This window comes from Schistocerca piceifrons, unplaced genomic scaffold, assembly GCF_021461385.2.
Source record: "Schistocerca piceifrons isolate TAMUIC-IGC-003096 unplaced genomic scaffold, iqSchPice1.1 HiC_scaffold_2356, whole genome shotgun sequence".
Taxonomy (NCBI): Eukaryota; Metazoa; Arthropoda; class Insecta; order Orthoptera; family Acrididae; genus Schistocerca; species Schistocerca piceifrons.
Genome location: NW_025728290.1, coordinates 6,182,790 through 6,205,871, shown reverse-complemented (window position 1 = coordinate 6,205,871; position 23,082 = coordinate 6,182,790). Strand labels below are relative to the sequence as shown.

Genomic DNA, 23,082 nt, shown 5'->3' with positions numbered 1-23,082 from the left:
TCACGCAATTTTGGTGCATAGATCCTGAGAAATCAGTACCCAGAACAACCACCTCTGGACGTAATAACGGCCTTGATACGCCTGGGCATTGAGTCAAACAGAGCTTGGATGGAGTGTACAGGTACAGCTGCCCATGCAGCTTCAACACGATACCACAGTTTATCAACAGTAGTGACTGACGTATTGTGACGAGCCAGTTGCTCGGCCACCATTGACCAGACGTTTTCAATTGGTGAGAGATCTGGAGAATGTGCTGGCCAGGGCAGCAGTCGAACATTTTCCGTATCCAGGAAGACCCGTAAAGGACACGCAACATGCGGTCGTGCATTATCCTGCTGAAATGTAGGGTTTCGCAGGGATCGAATGAAAGGCAGAGCCACTGGTCGTAACTCATCTGAAATGTAACGTCCACTGTTCAAAGTGCTGTCAATGCAACAAGCGGTGACCGAGACGTGTAACCAATGGCACCCCATACCATTACGCCGAGTGATACGCCAGTATGGCGATGACGAATAGGCGCGTCCAATGTGCGTTCACCGCGATGTCGTCAAACACGGATGCGACCATCATGATGCTGTAAGCAGAACCTGGATTCATCCGAAAAAATGACGTTTTGCCATTCGTGCACTCAGGTTCGTCGTTGAGTACATCATCGCAGGCGCTCCTGCTCCTGCAGCGTCAAGGATAACCGTTGCCATGGTCTCCGAGCTGTCAGTCCCTGCTGCTGCAAACGTCGTCGAACTGTTCGTGCAGATGGTTGTTGTCTTGCAAACGTCCTCATCTGTTGACTCAGGGATCGAGACGTGGTTGCACGATCCGTTACAGCCATGTGGATTAGATGCCTGTCATCTCGACTGCTAGTGATACGAGGCCGTTGGGATCCAGCACGGCGATCCGTATTGCCCTCCTGAACCCACCGATTCCATATTCTGCTAATAGTCATTGAATATCGACCAACGCGAGCAGCAATGTCGCTAAACGATAAACCGTAATCGCGATAGGCTACAATCCGACCTTTATCAAAGTCGGAAAGCTGATGGTACGCATTTCTACTCCTTACACGAGGCATCACAACGTTTCACCAGGCAACGCCGGTCAACTGCTGTTTGTGTATGAGAAATCGGTTGGAAAGTTTCCTCATGTCAGCACGTTGTAGGTGTCGCCACCGGCGCCAACCTTCTGTGAATGCTCTGGAAAGCTAATCATTTGCATACCACTGCATCTTCTTCCTGCCGGTTAAATTTCGCGTCGGTAGCACGTCACCTTCGTGGTGTAGCAATTTTAATGGCCAGTAGTGTAATGTAGTGCTCAAAGTAACTCTAGCATTTATCAACCATTCGGGGCCTCTGCACTGTAGTGAGAAGCAGAATAAGATCCTCTGACAGTATAAAGCAATAACTTCATACAGGTAGGAAACGAGCCCTTCCCCCCCACATAGGAATGACACTGCAACGGCTAGAGAATATTTAAAATTACTTTAGAGAAAAAATGATACCCTGTAGCTGATAAACTGGAGACGAGTTTTGCGTTATTATTAGTACACACCATCAATACGAAGCAGCCTCCTACGAGAGAAGCAATGTTTTAAAAATGATTATAAATATTACGAGGTATGGTACTTCAAAACTGCAATGTGCGTGTGACATCATGGCAGTACTGGTTTTCAGAGAGACGATAGGTAATTTCGTCGAAATAATACACATAGACAGAGATGAAATAATGCAGGTACAGCAGCAATACTGCTAGGGAATTGATAATAATTGCTGATTAATGTAATTAAATTCCATAAGAAAGTTGTGAATTGACCCACCAATAGGCATTGTCTATGAAAATTTTTGCCGTAAGTATAACTGTCAGCTTCTAGCAGCTAAAACCCCTATAGAAGCAGGTGGGAGAAGTGTTTCAGTATGTACCTACATTAATAATAATAATAATTATTATTAAAAAACCTGTACGCAACCCAGCTCTGTGGCATTAACATTTACGTAATTCCGTGTCTCACAGTGTCTGTCTTAGAAGGATGCGAGGAATGCTGGCTGGTGGCACACTCAGTGCAGCACACATATGGAGAGAACACCCACACATGCTCAGCGACCGAAGGCAGGCGGACTGTTCTGTTGGACAATAGCTTCCCACAACATCTCTGTCACTGCTGGGAAATTATCCAGTTAGAACTAGTTCTTTCGGAGCTTTAATGCACTCCTCTTCACCTCACATAACCGCTAGTAATAATAATAATAATCGTGTTATATACATCACACGCTGATTATTTATTCGGTGTTTTATCCAAGTCCTCTTTGCTTCACTCACAGCAGTGAAACATCCCACATTATTCTATCACCACAAAGTAAAACACAAAGTGGGAGAGTAATGCAACAACCCTCAGACGTAAAGCGTACACGTCTAGCACAGTGTGCTCAATCTATTCTAACAGTGTACAGTAGTGCTTCTACACTCCGCACGCCAACCTAAAACTGACGAGCAGTTCACAAGAATGAATCTGACGAGCTTTCTGTAAGCTCCTCCTTCACTACTGAACTGTGTATCTTGGCAACTCTTCCAATGAATCTGTCTGTCGTCTGTCTTACCTGTGATTAGTTTTATGTCGCAGTTGCACCTTAAATCACTCCTTGAGCGTAAGCCTAGATAATTTTCGAACGTACCTGCTTCCACTGATTGTTCAGCAATCAGGTAATCATACGGTAATGGTCGATTCTCTTTATTTCTCACAATACATTCAATTTTTTTGCATTGGGGGTCAACTGACAAACCCCCCACCAACCGTTCACCCTCTGCTTGTCTTCCTGAATTTCGCCACAGTTTCCTACCGTTGCTTCTTGTCTGTATGCAACAACATTATCCGCGAATAACCTTCAGATATTACCTGCTCAGTCATTTATCTACTGAGAGGCCACAAAAGTCGTCGCTTACCACTTAATATCATGTCGAACCTCTTTCCGCACGGTGTAGCGCAGTAACTCGACGTGGCAGGAACTCAACAAGTCACTGGATGCCCCTGAAGAAATTCTGAGCTATGCTCCATCTAAAGCATATCATAAGTGCGAAGGTGTTGCCGGTGCAAGGTTTGTGCACGAAATGACCTCTCGATTATATCCCATAAATGTTCTATGGGATTTAAGTCGGACGATTTGGATGTCCAGATCATTCGTTCGAATTGTATAGAATGTTCTTCAAATCAGTCACGAACATTTGTGGCTCGGTGACATGGCGCATTGTCATCCAAAAAAATTCCATCGTTCTTTGGAAACAGAAGTCCCTGAATTGCTGCAAATGGTCCTCAAGCAGCTAAACCTAACGACTTCCAGTCAATGTAAACATACTCGTAGCAATACGGAGCCTCCACCAGCTTAAACAGCGCCTTGTCAACAGTCTGCCCTTATTGCTTTGTGGGATCTGTACCACAGCTCGAACCCTGCCCTCAGCTCTTACCAACTGAAATGAGGAATCACCTGATCAGGTCATGGTTTTCCAGTCGCCTAGGGTCCAACCGATATCATCACCAGGCCAACGGAGGACCTCCAAGCGACCTCGTGGCACTGACGTCGCTCGTCTACAGTGTGTGAGGTAACGAGCGAGTTGTGGCGCCCTGCAAATATTCTAAATTCGGAGTTGGTGTGGCCAAGGTGGGACCTCTCGACGGGCCGCGGCTCATCGCCGTCCACGTGGTGCCGAACGTTTGCCGGGGTCCAAGGAGCATGTGGCTGGGAATTCCTTGGTGGAGCCGTACCAGTGAAAGAGACTTGTATGCCGAGAGTGCCAAAGATGGCGGACTTTGTGAAACCATCATGGCAGACATTTCACAGTTAATGTAGAAATCAATAGTAGCCAGATGAATCATGATACCTCAAAAAGAAAGATGTACATTACCATTATTTGCACGAAAATACTGATGGTGTTATCAGATTTTCAATATCTTTTTTAGTTTAAAGCATAGTATCTGACTGTAAATTATACAAGTAACATCCAGCAACGAATTTCGAAAATCTAAAAGGTTCATTCGATTTCAACGATCGACATGTCTTAAGAAAGCTATTTGTGTAAACCTAAGTTGGCATGAATTGCAGGCATGTAACTTGAATAGTGCATGAGTTGTTAGAGGTCAAAGTGGCCGATTACTATCGATCGTGTCAGGCCATAAGTACTTCACATATACACGGAAAAACGGTAGCAGCATGTTTATCAACATATTTATTCATCTATGTCTTTCTTTATATCCGATATATACTATTCATGAAGAAATTGGTCAATTATTTACTGTGTTTTAGAAAGCACAGAGACATTAGGCTACTGGCCTACCTTTTGTTGCTATTCCTTTGATATATGTTTATTTAATTTGTTTATGTATTTAATAATGTGTTTTAGAGCATTACGGGAGACGACACGAGAATTAAGGAGAGTGCGGCCTGAGGGACAGTGGCAAAGGACGGAGAGGCTGTGACAGTATGGCGCGACAAATGCACGGTTGCGAGAGAGACTTGGAAAGTGTGGAGCGGTTTGCGTGTGGTCGCGAGTGATAGAAATACTTCGGAGTGCCGACTTCTGAACTTGTGAGATTTCCGAGGCTTCTACAGTGAAGACGTAGTATGCGTCTAAAAGTCAATATCTCGCGAGTTATGTTGTCGTTCATAACTAATTACGTGAAGTAGGAATCTATTGTTTCCCTGTTATTCAGCTTATATTTTATTTAACTGCTAGACCATCGACACCAATAAGTGTTTTGCAAAAATATACCGCGTTCTCAAAAGTACTTCTACTATCGTTCTCATCATTTAAAGTCGTTAAGATAGTACCTGCAATTTTATTTAATTGTAATCTGTTATTTATAAATTTCTATGTTACATTCGCAATTTCCAAGTGATGGGAAACTTCGACCATTCGATTCATGTGTAAATTCATATTCTATACTGTAGACTCATCAGTATTTGGCTTGTAATGCGGCAGCTACCTATCCCTGCCCCTAGAGAACGAAACCAGCAAAAACTTTTAATATCTCAACTCTGAGTCAGTGGGTACGTAGTTGAGGGCCACATCACACCACCCTCATTTTCTTTTGATAGCCCGCAAGCAATAGTCCTTTAAGGACGAATATCGCCTCATGCCCTATCAAATACGTTCATAGTACGTCTCACATTGATTTCTGCAGTTACTCGTATTTTGCACAGTGTCGTTCGTCTTTTAGCACTCACAATTCCACTCAAACGTCGCTGCTCTCAGTCATTATGTGAAGGCTGTCGGCCACTGAGTTGTCCCGTGGCGAGAGGTAATGCCTGGAATTTGATATTTTCGGTATACTCTTGACACTGTGGATCGCCGGAGTATTCAATTCCCTGACGATTTCCGAAATGGAATGTCTCGTGCATCTAGCTCCAACTTGCGTTCAACGTCTTTTAATTCACGTCGTGCTGCCATAAGCACATCGGAAACGTTTTCACATGAATTACCTGACTACAAATGACAGCGTCGCCAATGCACTGCTCTTTTACATCTCGTGTACGCCATACTCCTGCCATCTGTATACGTGCATATCGCTTTCCCACGACTTTTGTCGCTTCAGTGTATATTGTGAAATGTAATGGTTCAAATGGCTCTGAGCACTATGGGACTCAACTGCTGAGGTCATTAGTCCCCTAGAACTTAGAACTAGTTAAACTTAACTAACCTAAGGACATCACAAACATCCATGTCCGAGGCAGGATTCGAACCTGCGACCGTAGCGGTCTTGCGGTTCCAGACTGCAGCGCCTTTAACCGCACGGCCACTTCGGCCGGCGAAATGTAATAATTCCATAGCACGTAACATACGGAAAAGTTTTCTATTTACGGAAGAAGCTCAAAATGTCGACCTCCATGATCACTGTACAGTCTACAGTGATGTCTTACACGCTCAAAACTACCAGCAGTGCTGCTTTCGCGCCTGCGACAATTACGGCAACCGATGTTAACGTCTTTTGCCCCATTTGACAAGTAACAACTACTTTAATGTGTGGATGAACAGACACTGATGGCGATATACAGCCGTCTGAAATTAATTCAAAACAAATTTGCTGAATGCGAATAACATCGCGTATCTCTGACACAGCTGAGGCCAGGTTAATCGCGTTCAGCGAATTCATTTAGAACTACTTTCCGATTGCTGTATAATATCATCAATATCTGCTCATACAGACTTGCAGTAAATATTTCTTGTCAGCGTGTGAAACAGACGATAACGTGATAGGTGTTGATTCCTCAAAGTCTGCCTGACTTATGGAAGTTTAGATCGGTTCAGGAGGTGCGCACGGATAGCCTAATAGTTAAGGCTGCCGCTGGTGATAAGCGGAAAATCCGGGTTCGAGTACCGGTCCGACACAAATTTTAATATGAAACCAGTAGGTGGTACATCTATCGCTAACGCAGCTGAGGCGAAGTTATTCACGTTCAGAGAAGTATTTCAAATTGGTTTCAGAGGTCTGTGTATCATCATCAATACCTGTTAATCCTGACAGTAAAATAGATAATTCACTTCTGTTAAGAATCGAATTGATCTAATTCGTTCTGTTAAGGATACTGATACGATTTCGGAAATGGGAACAACTTGGTATGCCGCGTGGGATTAACCGAGCGGTCTAGACGCTGCAGTCATGGACTGTGCAGCTGCTCCCGGCGGAGGTTCGAGTCCTCCTTCGGGCCTGGGTGTGTGTGTTTGTGCTTAGGATAGTTTAGGTTACGTAGAGTGTAAGCTTAGGGAATAATGACCTTAGCAGTTAAGTCCCATAAGATTTCACACACAATTGAACAACTTGGCATAAGAACTGGATCACCGAAAGGCAGGTAAAGTCCAGCATTTGGTAATTATGAACAACGGATTAATTGACCTTTAAATCTTTTACCGCACAAATTCTTGTTTAGGCCGAAACGTGCCTGGTTTCATTTTGGAGAGTGTCCTTCGCCCTGTATTTGGTGCTTTAGTCAGCCGAGATCTGTTAGATGTTAAGGACAAAATGTTAGCTCCTCAACAGCAGTCTAGTACCAATTCAGTAAAACCCTCCAATGAAAAGATTGCATAATAATATTCAAATTACCGTTACTAAGCACACTGTTTTTATGGTTCTAATTATAAAGCAATTCATTACACATTTCAACACAATTCGTGGTGAAAGTAGTGTAGTACTCGCAAGTTGTTCGAAAGATTACATGCTGTGAGTGCCTACTTAGATTTGAGCATCGTATTGTTAGCAATTCATACCAGATTATCAAATGCTACAATTGATACTGCTCATTTAAGAGCAAATCTACCGAGAGAGGTGGCGCAATTGTTAGCAAGCTGAACTCGCACTCGGGAAGACGAAGGTTCAAACACGCATCCAGTCATCATGATATAGGTATTCCGGATTTCCCTGAATCGCTTCAGGCAAATGCTGGGGTGGGTCCTTCGAAAGGGCACGGCCGACTTCCTTTCCCATCCTTCCCCAATCCGGTGGGACCGATCCTGCTGTTTGGTCCCCACGCTACGCTAACCCCCCCCCCCCCCCCCCCCCCCACTGAATCAACCAATCAACCTAGAGCAGCCCCAGAAAGTATCTCAAATGACAGTAGCCTGCTATTGCGTTCAGACCAGTTCTTACAGATTACTTGAAGGTAAGCTAGATTCAATATCTGCTGTGACTTAACCGGTTAATTTTTACAAATTATACGTTTGCTATAATTTAGCTACCATATACGCTGTAAAGGATGAATATGAATTAACTGTTATGGTTTCTATACCCATCGCTAAATGGAAGAATAATTTTAAATGTATGAGATGTATACTTAACCTGTGAGGTGACAACAGGCTGGCATTCATGATGTCATGTATGGACTAAACGACTATCTACTGATCTATAACAATTGAAGGCATTTTGAATGAACATGATATTCATGTGTGAAAATTACTCCCAAGTTAATCTGCACAGAATCGGCAATACTCTTAGATCCAGCTGTGATACCGAATTGCGTATGAATGAAGCTCCAACAGATAACTGTCCGGGAATTTTAATGTTCATTTATAAGTCATTTCTTAAACGATGTTCTGAAGGAATAATTTAGTTTTACAACTACAGAGGGCTAAGTGGAGACACTTCTGTGTGAAGTCAGGATATATGTTGGGAACCTGTGTAGCATCAGTGTCTCCAGTGAAGCATTATTACAGTTCAGTTATTTATACACAATGTTTACAAGTTGTCGTTCTCCTGCAGCAGCCGTGGCTGTCGCCAATTCAGCAGCGTGTTGTATTCTAGCTGACGTCCGTCGAGTCAGCTCAGCGCTTGCACGGCCAGGTGTAACATCCCCTTAGGAAAATTAGTGAATTACTGTGCTGATAAACCACTTACGTTATTTGATTTTCAAACAGCTGAGCAGAACTGAACGTACTGACATTTCTCTCTTTTTTCTTATTATGATCAACACTAAACTATTTTTACCGCAACGCAGTCTGACTTTCAATAATCCTTACAAAAGAATGGCCCTGACTAACAATAACCTATACCTTTCATGAATCACTTACCTCGCAAAAATCTTCGTTACTAGAACTACTGCAATACAGCGATCGCCAATACCGCCAGCTAAATAAAAGACTACTGAAGGCACTAACTACTGATAGGGATAGTTAGCAAATGAAAGATTTTGATAGAGAACGAACAATGTATTTACCTTAATAATATCCAAAAGTCATCATATATATATCAGTTCATGATATACAGTATTATAATTTTACTCTTTCTGATGGACACACGTCCAGATCGTCCGCTCTCAAAATTCTGCCATCTCTTTCCCCACATCCACCACTGCTGGCGGCTCACCTCCAACTGCGCTGTTCACATCCAACTGCTCAACACTACAATACCAAAAATTCCAACAATGCAAACCAGCCACAGACTGCACACAACGCAGTTAGTGATTTTCATACACAGCGCTACGTGGCGTTACCAACATAAAAACCTAAACAGCCTTCTTACACAGGAGGTGATGTCAGCGGCTATGGCGGTGCGAAGGCTGCCATCGTGTTGCAGCAAACTACCCAGCGCGAAGTGGTTCTCGCGCTGGCTGCCAAGTATCGGTAGCTGGCAGTCGTGTGGTCAGTTGATAACCTCCCTACCACTGGTAGGTTTCGGCATCTGAAGACAACTCACAGTCGAACAGGAACGTGAATCCCAACAAGCCGTATTACTGACTTTGTTGTCGGAAGACAGTTTCTCCAATCAGTAGGTGGTAGGCGGCCAGCAGCATGAAATTCATCCTCTAGAGGCCATTATCTTGAGTACAAATTTGACTATTATACACTATTGTTGAGCAGTGCCGTCGTTAAGGTCGTCGCCTGCATCTAAATTCTCCATACAAAATTAAATCTAATACTAATCTTCCAAAGTTACGGGAACTGAGATCCATGGTACCGAAATTCAGGAAATCATATTTTCCATAAATTCTTTCATTATATAACACAATTTCACTTTAAAACTACACAACACGTCTTATCACCAGACATGAGAAAAACGAAAGGTAACTAATACTAAAACTAATAAACGAAGAGCGTAAAACTTTCTTTGTTAGCCGGTGTTAAATACTTTCCAAGTGTATCTTTGGTGCGACAGTCGATTAATTATCTATACATTTATCAATAAGAAAAATTATAAAGTTCCTTTATAGTCTCCTGCGGTTTTCCACAGCCACGCACAGTCGACCTTTTCCCATACACTACAGCGTCATCAGGAATCAGTCGCAGACTGGTATCAGATCGCTTGTGTACGTAACGAATAAGAGAGATGTGTCACACTTCCGAAGGTCACTTTTGACGATACCTTTATCTTCAATCAAAACTCGCCGTCCAGGACAAGATGCTATATATGGCTGACAGATTTCACCACGCCAAAATAGGATAACTGTAAACTAAATCTATATAATTATATTGTGTTTTCTTCCGTATGACAACGTAGTTCGACTGTCAAATTTCTTCCAATGAACTGGATTACAGGCGTAATTCTCATAGTTGTTACATGAAAAGAAATTCCAGTTATTTCCTAAGTGCCACAGTAGCTGTCACTTAAATTAAAGACCTTGGATATTTCGTTCTCTTAGCGCTCTGCTGGCAACAGCCGCTCCAACCTCTGCCTACGACGCCACTGCTCGGTAAAACTGGGTTGCAAACAACTCACCAGTGATTTGCCAGCCATCAACGTCGGCACCGAAATCGGAACTGCTACTTCTCCGTTAGGTAGCACATCAGTTGTCAGCTGGTGACTGGAATGACTCATATCTAGTCTTCCACCACGGAATATTGACGTGACAGATACTTAATCCTGTCTATGGCCGGGGGGTACTCTAACCTCTCAATCACTGAAGCAGAAAATTCGCATTTGTGAATTATAGTCCACTTCAAGCAGTTGTTATGCATATAACAAATAAAAACACATTTAATTTGTGTGTGCGCAAATAAAGGTGCTTTCAGCAGAGACTTTTTTTTTAAGTTTGCTTCTCCGAGATCCATTACATTGCTTGATACGACAGTGATTAACAGTAATGTCGGCCCTACTGTTAGATGCTCTGTAGTAGCCACCTTTGCAATCCAAACTAATCGCCTTCTGGCCACATGTGAATGTAAATCGCCAGCGAGATTAATGAATTTTTATATTCTTTCTCATAAATAATAAATTCACATTCCTTGACACATGTTGCAGAATGGTGGTTGGCACTTGTTTGTTTTTGAAATACGCGTAACAATTTTTCTTTATGAAAGGACACATTACAGTCTTGAAAAATGCTATCTCATTATGGGAACAATGCTTGTGTCACTGAAGGAACGTAATCATCAATATTAATTTCTTAAACCTAAAGAAAAGTAGACTGACTGGGACATACTAAGTGTTCATTCGTCGGATACCTGTTGTATACGTTTCTTCTAATAAGAACTCTTCTTTGCGTTTACCTTGTATACAAGAATTTTCGACAATAACAGCTCCACTACAAATCTTTCACGTGTTATGTACATGTCATTCTAAGCCTCAGCTACAGTAGTATCTCACCTAAAGATGACGGCCAGGTGAACCGTGGATATATTGTGTCGACCTGACTTATAAATACGGCTGCATGCCGATGAATCACAAGTTATTCTAACGAGAAAGTTCACGAATTCACATAGTTTGTTTCCAGCTATTTTCCAGAGAGTTACTAGAACGACTTACAGTTTCTTAAACAGAATCAATTTAAATTACTGTCATTGTATTAACAGAGCTTGGAGGTTTAACGCTAATACTGCGAAACTCGTGTTTTTATTTGTTGAAACTCGTGTTTGCATTTGTCTGGTTGGTGTCCGAGAAACTGGTAGAAACTTAATCTAACACTGAAACATGTAAATCTCAGTGCAGAGAAACAGAATTTTATTAAAATAAATTTTGAACGAAAGTATGAGAAGCTCACGCTACACGATGTGAAATTCACAATAGCTGGTAATCCGCTTTCAATGAGATTTATATATTCTATTCGACTGAAAAAAAGAAAAAAAATGATTCGGATTTAAATGTTGGCACAGAATGTTGCTAATCTTTGTCTTTAGTCGTGCTAACAATCACTGTATCAGAACTGTTGATGTCATTACACAGTAAATGACCATATAAATTAGCCGGCCGGGGTGACCGAGCGGTTCTAGGTGCTACTGTCTGGATCCCCGCGACCGCTACGGTCGCAGGCTCGAATCCTGCCTCGGTCATGGCTGTATGTGATGTCCTTAGGTTAGTTAGGTTTAAGTAGTTCTAAGTTCTAGGGGACTGATGGCCTCAGAAGTTAAGTCCCATAGTGCTCAGAGCCATTTGAACCATATAAATTAACACATCTGACTTCATGATAAACTACTTGAAAACTTACGAGATAGCACTTTTTTGAAACCTTTTACTGATTTTAAACCTCTGAAATCATGTGATATCTTCCAAAATACATTTTGACAATCACTATAACTTACAATGGACATGAACTTGGAAGATAATAAATTTTTGGCGTGCCTGTGAGCACGGAACGCTCATCTGTTCTGCAACCTATTACTACTAAGATAATGACGCACCTGTCAAAAATCTAATTTCATTTACTTTACTTGATATGAGCAATGCAAGACGGCATCTTATCACTATTCATACAAATACTTGTGCAGTACACAACTCGCTATGTGCAACGCGACTATAAAAACACATTCATAAAGTTAAAGAATGAAAAAGGGGGAACTGAAATTAACGACTGGTAAATGAGAACAAAGAATCCAAGTATATCTATACATAATTAAGCATAACCACAATATATCTTTTCATAAAGTTCTCTTAACTGGGGAAGTTAGCAAAATATTTCTTAATAACTCTCTTGTTCAGAGTTACTTTCCTCAATACTTGTTACAACTTCAAGACAAAGCCGTACCTCACCTTATAAAATTTCTACTACAGCCATGCGAACGTCCTAACAATAAGAAAATAAACAGTTATAAATATGAGAAAACTGAATTACATTAACACTTGCGTTTGTTATGCTTCCATTAATATTTGCTCAATATCTTCAATATTCCTGAAAAACATCATACTACAAAATCCTTTTTTTAATAATGCTGCCTCCACAACACGGCATGCCAGCCTCCGCCCTTTTCAAATCAAGTTCGCCACCAGACTGTCCAACACACACTGACTGCTACTCTCTTCAAAAGAAGTAATCTCTCCGACCGACATTTGAGGTCTCAAGAACAGATGTACGAAGAAGTGGTGACATCGATACGAGAGAGGTGGAGTAAATTTATCAAATTCACAAATTCATTTGCATTTATAGTCAAAACTTCTTGAAAATAGTATTTGCAAATAAGAGGGCTACCTTTCAAGCCAGAAACGTTCAAACTTTTAGTGGTGGACCAAGCATACAGTACATAACTTGCTGTGTCCAGAAGATTTTCTGCTGGCGGAATTTCCATTTATGTGAAGTGTTCAAACGAGCGCCCATTTCCCTAAAGCAAACTGAAGCCACCTTTTATTAAACGATCTGCTGACCAAATGTGAAGTCATTGGTGTCACGGAGTGACAAGCTTACTCTATGAGCTGTTAGAAGTCATCAAGTGATGTGTGTTTGGTGACATAAGCAGGATATCCCCGTTAAAATAGGCGACTGTGCAGGCCTTAGGACCTTGGTAATGTAAACACTGCCATTATACCTACTGTTCAGTCATTGCACAAGATGACATGCAGATTGGACTGGATGACCACCATTCTGCATTTTCATACGACCTCCAATATCCAGACTAACATTTTCAGAGAGCGCATCTAAATTTTCGATGACAAAAGCTCGATACATCTCTCGGTCAGACGAACGATTTTATCTCGAAGGATTCCTGGATTCCATACTAGGCGTTAAGAAATAACCTCTATTGAACATGTATATCACACACACACCTAGGATGTCCTATGGCCCAGTAAGGCAAGTTATGAATTTGTGAATATAGATCCATCAGAGATCATAACTTCTTGTCAGACGTCCAGAGTGAAATTATGCACGGACCATTCGCAGAAAGCAACTCTCTGACTGCAATACAAGATCTTCCCAAGCAGCTACTGTGGCAGTGACAGGTGGTACAGGTGGAAATTGTGACCGTGTACTGTTCGCCACACACATCTATGGCTGTTACCAGTGACTGAAGCGACTTCTCATAAACTGATGTGAGGGCAGAAACTCTTGGAAATTTAATGAGAGAATCACGTTTCTTACATTTACCCAACATAATAAATGTTACTTCCACCTATTAATTTGGGATCTACAGAGAACAAATGGTTCAAATGGCTCTGAGCACTATGCGACTTAACTTCTGAGGTCATCAGTCGCCTAGAACTTAGAACTAATTAAACCTAACCAACCTAAGGACATCACACACATCCATGCCCGAGGCAGGATTCGAACCTGCGAACGGAGCGCTCGCTCAACTCCAGACTGTAGCGCCTAGAACCGCACGGCCACTCCGGCCGGCTACAGAGAACATCATTTTGTCTTAAACACCGTGTATAACTGACCGTACTCCCTCTTAGACCTTCCACGTCATTCCATCGACTGTCAGGGGCTACTGCTAAATGTATGTAAAGCTTTGGATTTGCCTGATAGAAGTCATTGTGCTACCAGATGACTAACCATCAACTTCATTTCAGAACAGAGTATTTGATTTGCACTAATCTTTACCTCCCCCCCCCCTCCAACAGTTTAATATATGTTTTTTCCAGTTAACATGGTAAATTATTGTGGTCTCACATCAAGACATTCAAAAATCTCAAAATAAGAAAGTGCTGCATGTGAAGCAGCGAAAGGCAACACAAATGTCTAAAAAATTAGATTGATGGACAGACCAAACTGTTTAAGTAAGAATGGCTACAGAACAAGGGCAAGGTATCTGCATAAGTAAGGGAAAGACAGATGTTACGAATACAACAATTAAAGAGAATTTTGGAGAAGAGAGAAACACCAGCATGAATACCAAGAGCTCAATGAGTGAACCAATATTAAGCAAAGAAAGGAAAACCGAAAAGTGGAAGGAATATATAGAGAGGCTGTACAGTGGAAATGTACATGAAGACAGTATTACAGAAGCTGAAGAGCAGTAAATTTAAAGACTTCAGTTGAATCAAGGAATCTGGAGTACACGACATTCCATCAGAATTATATAGATACGTGGGAGAAGCAGTCACAACAAAACTTTTCCACCTGATGTGCAAAATGTATGAGACAGGCGAAATTCCCTCATTCCGTAAATATAACGTAAAAATTCGAATTTCAAAGGAAGTCAGCGCCGATAGGTGTGAATGCTGCTAGTAATTAATGGTTGCAAAACACTTATACAAATTATTTACTGAAGAATGGAAAAACTACTTGCAGAGAGAAGTAGGAAAACACTAGGCAATAATGACTTTACAACTCAGTTTGGAAGACAGGTTACGGAAAGGAAAGTTGTTTAAAAGCATTTGTATATTTGGAGAAGCCTTTTGAAAATCTTGATTGAAATACTTTCTTTGAAATTGTGAATGCAACAAGGATAAAACACAGGGAGCGATAGGAGGTGTACAACTTGCACCGAAACCAGACTGCAATTATGAGAATAGGATATGAAGGGGAAGAAAAGTAGTTGAAAATGGAGCAAGACAGGGTTGTAGCCTTTCCGTGGTCCTATTTGATCGGTACTTAGAGCAACTATGGATGAATTAGGAAAGGTGATTAAAGATGAGGGAGAAGAAATAAAAACTAGGAAGTTTGCCATTGACAATTTAATTCTGTCAGAGACAGCAAAAAACTAATGAGAGCTGTTGGGTATGGCAGGTAGTGTCTACAAAAGAGTTTATGGGGTGAATAGCCACATAAGTAAAACTAGAATAGAGAAATGTAGTCAAATAAGGTCAGGCAATGCTGAGAGAATTAGAGTAGGAAATGAGACATTAAAAGTAGTTGATGATGGTCAAAGTAGAGAGAATATAAAATGCCGACTGGCGATAACAAGGAAAGCAAGTCTCAACAAGAGAAATATGTTAGCATAGAATACAAATTTAAGTTTGTTTGTTTTCATGATAATTTTGTCTGATGGGAAAACCAATAATAACTGATAAATTTAAGTATTAGTGAGGCTTTTCTGAAAGGTTTTGTCCGGGGTGTAGCCTTGCAGCGAAGTGAAACGTGGATGCTAAGCAATTCAGACAATTAGAGAATAGAAACTTTTGAAATGTGGTAATGCAGAAAAATGCTAAATATTACACGGATATATCGAGTAACTAATAAAGAGGTCTGAAACCAGCTTGCGAAAAAAGAACTTTTATGGCTATTCAAAGACGAACAAACTTGTCCAGGACAGACTATGGTGGAGAATTGCCCAAACCAGTCTTCGTGGCACTTTATTTTTAAACATCATTTGTAGTGCTTAGTTGATAAAGTATTGGCTGCATGGTATGAATGTTGAAAGTCAGTGAAAACAAATTATAAAAATTAAATATTCTGTCAATGCACTGCTTTTGGTAGAACGTAAGAAAACATATGACCGTGTAATACAGCAACTCCAGAGTGATCACAGACATATGGCAGCTGTGAATGCTTCCAGAGTATTGTTTTACAAGTGAAAACAAAAAGGTATCAGAATTTTGCAGATAAATCAGATAATAAGCTGTGAAGATGAGGTGTTTAAACCAGTGTTCACATTATTTTGTTCAACTCGTGCTCTAACTCATTCTAATAACCTCCTCATATGACCGCTCCAACAGCTAGGTTGCTTGGAGTGGATCTGTCTTGAATGATTAGAAATTGTACCTTTCCACTTTTTCAACTCACAGCTTAATAAACAAAAAAGTTAGTTATCCTAAAGAGCAACGGTGCTCATTACTTAAAAGAAATGAAATGTGAAAAACTGAAGAACAACTAATAGCTGAATGATGATGCAGTTCCTGAAAATTCGTATTTACCAGAACGATCTTCATTGTTTGCATTCCACTGCAAACTTTTTCAGTTCCTTTTCCCCCAATAATAAGTGTGTTCCAAACAACAATCTTCAAATGCCTTTCTCACAATGTTGAACTTCATATACAGAGTGGTTTTTAATTAAACTTATGTTAGTTGAGGCAGTATACACGGAAAACTATTTACCCTTTGGGTACCCAATTTCATAGGAGTGATGTTCTGACTGTGCACTGCAGGATTTAGGTCGACGGTATTGTTATTGGCATTTATTGCCGTTAGGCTTCGGTGTTGGTACAACGACGTAGTGTTAAACACAAATGCAAGTCTGCATTATGATTGCCAACAGTCAACATGGACCTGAACAATGTGAACATGACTTTTCTCATAAAACTGATTTATTAAAACAGCAGCAGTAGTGCAAGAGTTGACCTATTACAGGAACACAGAGAGGTCTTTCCACACCCGGGTTGAAGAACGTGATTCGGAAGTTAGAATAAAGCATTCTTGGAATTGCTCCTGGAAGAGGTCGACAGCCAGTTGCACCGTAAATTGTTGAAGAAGTTTCTGTTGCCTTGGATGAGAATGCTGGACGCAAAGTGCGACATTCAAACAGTGCACGAGCTATGACCAGACAACTGAACATTCCATGGCACACCGTCCGAAAAGTGCTGTAAACAAGTATGAAACAGTGTTTCAATTACGGTTGCAGGCTGTTATGGACGCACATGGTCAGCATTTTGAGCGACGTTTGTAACCTGGAACGTAAAAATTGTACGAAATCAACAAACGTGGAATATAAAAGTAGTTTATTCAGGTTTATTCATTATTTCTCTTTCCCATGTACTTACAATTGTTTCCACAAAGTTTCATTGTCTTATGATCACTAGTATTTCATGGGGGCATTATTAAGTAGCAGAGGTTTAATTATAACTATTATGCACATGGTACAGTAAATTCGAGACTATTCTCCACATTGTACCTGCTCTCCATGAGGTGTCCCAAGGAATTTTCTTTCTCAGTGAGGTCTTACAGACTACTACTACTTCGCAAAGCATTCGGCTGCCAAACATAGCACCAGAAACATAAACAATAGGTACACAACAGTATTAACTTTCTCAATATGACCATTTTGTCATTGTTATATATTCATGAACTTAAAAAGATTGTATAGTTATGTATAATTATAAATCATGTTTCCATAAGGCTTCTGTTTAATTTTCAAAGTATTGATTCGATCATTGTTTATCATCTTTGGTCATAATTACAGCATAGATTTTTATATAATATCAACACGCAAACGTGTACACATTTATCTAATGAAAATGGCTAAAATATATAAGAAAATGTCTAATATCACGAACATATTTTATGAAGTATTTATCATAAAACATTAATTTCGAAAGAAATCAAAATGTGAATTACACCATAGCCTACTGCACTAAAGAGCCAAAGAAACTGGTACACCTACTTAATAATATCATGTAGGACCCCTGCGAGCACGCAGAAGTGCCGCAGCACGACCTGGCATGGACTCAAGTAATGTCTGAAGTGGTGCTGGAGGGAAATGACACCATGAATCCTGCAGGACTGTCCATAAATCCGTAAGAGTACGAGGAGATAGAGATCTCTTCTGAACAGGACGTTACAAGGCTTCTGAAGTGGTGCTGGAGGGAAATGACACCATGAATCCTGCAGGGCTGTCTATAAATCCGTAAGAGTACGAGGAGATAGAGATCTCTTCTGAACAGGACGTTACAAGGCTTCCCAGATAACAAAAATGTTCGTGTCTGGGGAGTTTAGTGGACAGCAGAAGTGTTTAAACGCAGAAGAGTGTTTCTGGAGCAGTTATGAAACTGTGGGGTGTTACATTGTTCTGCTGGAATTACCCAAGTCCGTCGGAACGCGCAATGGACATGAAGGGATTCAGGTGATCAGACATGATGCTTACGTACGTGTCATCTGTCAGAGTCGTATCTAAACGTATCAGGGGTCCCATATCACTCCAACTGCACACTCCCCACACTATTACAGAGCGTCCACAGCTTGAACAGTCCCCTGCTGACAAGCAGTATCCATGGAGCCATGAGGTTGTCTCCATACCCGCACACATCCATCCGCTAAATGCAATCTGAAACGAGACTCACCCGACCAGGAAACATGTTTCCAGTCATTATCAGTCTAATGTCGGCGCTGACGGGCCCAGGCGAGGCGTAAAGCTTTGTGTCGTGCAGATATCAATGGTACACGAGTGGGCCTTCAGCTACGAAACACCATATGGATGATGTTTCGTTGAATGGCTCGCACGCTGACACTTGTTGATGGCCGAGACTTGAAATCTGCAGAAATTTTTGGAACGGTTGCACTTCTGTCACTTTGAACGATTCTCTTCGGTCGTTGTTGGTCCCGTTCTTGCAGAATCTTTTCCCGGTCGCAGCAATGTCGGAGATTTGATGTTTTACTGGATTCCTGATATTCGCGGTACACCTATGAAAGGTCCGTACGGGAAAATCACCACTTCATCGCTACCTCGGAGATTCTTTGTCCCATCGCTCGTGCCCCGATTATAAAACCTCGTTCAAACCCACTTCAGTCTTTATAACCTGCCATTGTAGCAGAAGTAACTGATCTAACAACTGCGTCAGATACTTCTTGTCTTATATAGGCACTGCCGACGACAGCGCCGTATTCTGGCTGTTTACATATCTCTCTGTTTCAATACACATGCCTATACCAGTTTCTTTAGTGCCTCAGTGTGTATTATCTTCACACGAAGTTAAACGTGCCAGAAATACGAGCAGAACATTAAAAAAGCACGTCTGAAGCTAATTAATTTTTTATTTAGGAACTTTATACTGCGTTGATATACGAAAGTTATTTTTTGTCACATCTACTCGTATTTACTAAAACGCCCATTTCTTCTGAAATTACGAAGGTGCCCTACCTAACCTTTCATTCTGAAGCGCAGTGAACGACCAAGTACTTCTCCACATTCTCTGCAGTCAGAAATATAGCGTTTTAGAAAGAATGTCTTTATAGGAGGAATATCGCAGGACGTGCGCATTTTAGGAAATGAAATATTCCTGGAGAGGTGGCTGCTGCAGTACCTTCCCCCACGTTGAGGATGCTTCAGATAGCAGTAAAAATTAAGTAACGAAGACTTCTGGCCAAAACAACGTGAAACTTATCACTACCCTCCACCTAATATCACTTCTTGTGTCAGTCCGCTTCCCTTTGACATTCTCGACATTTTCTAACGAATTCTGCAAAGGTAACGCAATAGAGTCTAATTGATTAATGCTGCTAGCAAGGAAGCCAATGTTTCTATGGGTTTACCGCAGACAATTTTCGATTTTAGCATTTTGTGCTTCTCGTACTGAAACTGAAGATTCTCTCGAAATGAATCAGTCACACTTACCACAACTTAAAAATGTTCGTGTCAAAAGCCAACAGCTTTAACCCATGTATCACACCTCGTCAGCACAGGCTCGGACAGCAACGTTTCGGTAGCAGTTCGATGTAGAACGACACACGATACTTGGCTGTGAGAAACACTTTCTTGGTGTATGAAATTGTTTTATTTTGTTCTGGGTATCCCGAAGTGATATTCTTATACACTACGACACGTTGCACTATACGGGCAACCGATGAAGAGGATTAAATGCCCATACAATACGTGTTTGGTAGTTACCGTCTTCAGCAAGTACACTGCAACATCCGGAAACATAACAAGAACGTTTTCTTCTTGAATTCTCTCAAGCTATAGTACTTTATGACTGTCGTTCACAAATTGTGCTACTGATGATTGTTTTGACTCTGCAAAAAATCGAGTATGGCAACAATAATACTGCCAATTAAACGTGCACATACGGTTGCTGTTTCGTAGACGGGTATCTATATGTGGTGGTTACGTATATAGAGCCATACACGTTTCAGAACTTCTGGTAATAAAAATCTAAATAGTTTTCCTTTCTTGTTGATTCCACAAGAATCTGTTACCTGCAGACTTCGCTAGAAATGGGTGATATTTGGGCACTTGAATTTTAAACCATGGAATGTTAGCCGCAATCGCAGTGGAGCAGATACCAACAAACAAACAAACAAAAAAATCATTTGTGGAACTCAGAGCCTTATGTATCTGTGTCAATGACATCTGCTCCTTTGACGATTGCACTGCTTTGTTCATTTGTGCACATCACTATACGTATGTTCCGGAAGTTCGGACCTCGTAGAGCACCCAATCTGTTTATTCTGCACGATATACGACGATCTTCCCGTCTGTTGTGGAAGTATCATTCATCGTAACCCAATATCTTAATTTAAATGATAACTTTGATGCAACAGGAGTCATCATGAAACAAAACTGTTGACAGTTTCTAAGAAGAACTGTTTGACAAACTTTCTTTAGTGTACACTCTACCCAGTTCTAAACCTGCGGAAGTCGCTAGTAGTCGGAAAAAGAGTGCCGACAGCTCTTTGTTTTATCCCCTGACAATCTCGACAGCACTCAAAGCATTTTACTACCCGTGATAATGCCTACTACAATGCTATATAGAGTTTTCTTATGCTTTGCTTTTGAGAAATGAATTTTCATATCTTATAATATTAATCACAAGAACGTCCTTCATAACCCAATTAAAAGCGCAATTTACCACGTTTTATTGCACTAGAATACGATTTTGTCGGTTTTCAACTTTTACGATAGGTCAGATTAGGATATTTTTCTAACTGAATGGCTTGCTCAAGGTTTGGAGTAATATGAATATGGTAAAGAAGCAATAATACATACTATGAAGTTAAAATATTTAGAAATATATCACGATTAAATGAAATAGCCTATATATTAAAACTGGCAACGTCATTCCTGAACATTCATAGTTTGCATGTCTGTAGGAGCAGAGGAAAAATATTTAATTCCAGAAAAATCTGTCCTGTAGCCTTAAGCATTCATACAGTTTACAAATTTTCTAAAAAAAAAAATAACGAAAAATTTACACTTCATTGATTACTGAAATTTTACTAAGCTTACTCTGGTTGAGAGAGTCATAATCATATGTGAAATAGGTGATACGTTACTTCAGTCCGGACTCCCCCCCCCAGTACCCCTGATCCCTTTACAGTATTATTTGAGTTTTTCCCAGTTATCGTGTATTTCACTTTCATTTACGAACATTGGGGTGATAAAATATAAATTAATGAGCAATAATTAACATTGTTACAAGAATAGCTGTTTTAATATTTCTCGTAATGTTATGGTATTTCAGTGGCACCACTAAATAAATATCTTGAACTGCTGTTAACGTCTCATTATTAACAATTCTTTTTTATCAATTAGTGTTGTTGTTTACTTGGTTATAGAATCTTATTCTCAAAGTAGCTTTCATTATGCAGGAGCTTACACCTTATTTTGTGAGTTATGAAAAGTAAAATGGTGAAAAATATTAGTTAATGGTCACTGTACGAAGTCAAATTTAAAAATTGGTGTATCTCATGTTTCAGGTTGCACTGACAAATGAACAAGACAGGTCAACTCCACAAACTGCTGTGCGAACCTCTCTGGCCAGCAAGTCGTCCTGTTCGTATACACGCTGTTCGGCATGATACCCTTTACTGTGAACTCTGAGGAGATCTGTAACAGGTACTGTTATTGTCAGCATCGGTGGCACTGTACACAAGGCGTCTGCCTTTGCTACACTCTATTTCTGTAATCGGATAATGCCACAATTTTCTTAAAAAAATGGTTTGCGTTTAAGCGTTATGCAGTGCCCATTATTGTATGTGGTGTCTATAGTTTCGGATCAGCTTTATAATACTATAAAATATGAAAGATTTCTCATGTTGCTTTCATTGAGTGACAGAATGTTATTGGAGCACAAAGGGCAACATGTTGTGTCAGTTCTTAAGGCTGTGCATATATACTTGCTACTATTGCTTTGCGTTTGTTCTGTGCAATACATTTTGGTCTTTAGTTTAAAATCTAGCTACCACTTAGTACTGTGCGGCTTTTGTGTTACGAACTGTTTCGTGGCATTATGTTAACAAAATTAAAACATGTCAATCTGCAACTGCAGATAAAGCAAAGGCTTTCGGTCTTTAATGTTTGTTTACTTAACATGCTGATAAATGGGTTCCATAAGTTTCATAGGAAGAGAGTTATAGACTGAAACTTAATATTGCAGGATATACCTGTCAATCCTTTTCAGAACTCGCTCCACCAACCAGCGTGTGTGCGCTCACTCAAGCTGCTGTATGAGGCCTTGTGCGAGACATCAGAAAGTGTTGCGTCAGCTCACGAGTGGTTCCTTGTGACTTCCTTAGTGACTGTGGCCACAAACACAGTGCAAGCGATTCACTTCATCGCCAGTGGGGCGAACATGTTGGACGTACAGAGCGCCACGATCCGACGGCACAAGTGGTTCTCGGTGCTGGTCAGAGAGACATTATGGTTTGTCCATCCAAGTTTCTTCATCTCTACGTAAGTAGTGCAAAATTCATCGAGTTGAAACTATTAAGTACAGACAGGCCTTGACTACCTCTTTAATTTAAAGACTTCATACTGCATTACCCAATTACCCCCTCTTTAAAGCCTCAGGATGCGACCCATCTGTCTACCCTTTCT

At 40.7% G+C, this 23,082-nt stretch overlaps 1 long non-coding RNA gene across 1 annotated transcript in view; it reads left to right on the top strand.

Moving 5' to 3' along the window:
• LOC124742894 overlaps window positions 1–22,876 on the top strand; it is a 49,518-nt gene extending 26,642 nt beyond the window's left edge. The window contains exons 2-3 of the long non-coding RNA XR_007010273.1: window positions 21,963–22,101; window positions 22,667–22,876. This is a non-coding gene — a long non-coding RNA (uncharacterized LOC124742894). The remainder of the gene's footprint in view (window positions 1–21,962; window positions 22,102–22,666) is intronic.
• The last annotated feature ends 206 nt before the right edge of the window (window positions 22,877–23,082 follow it).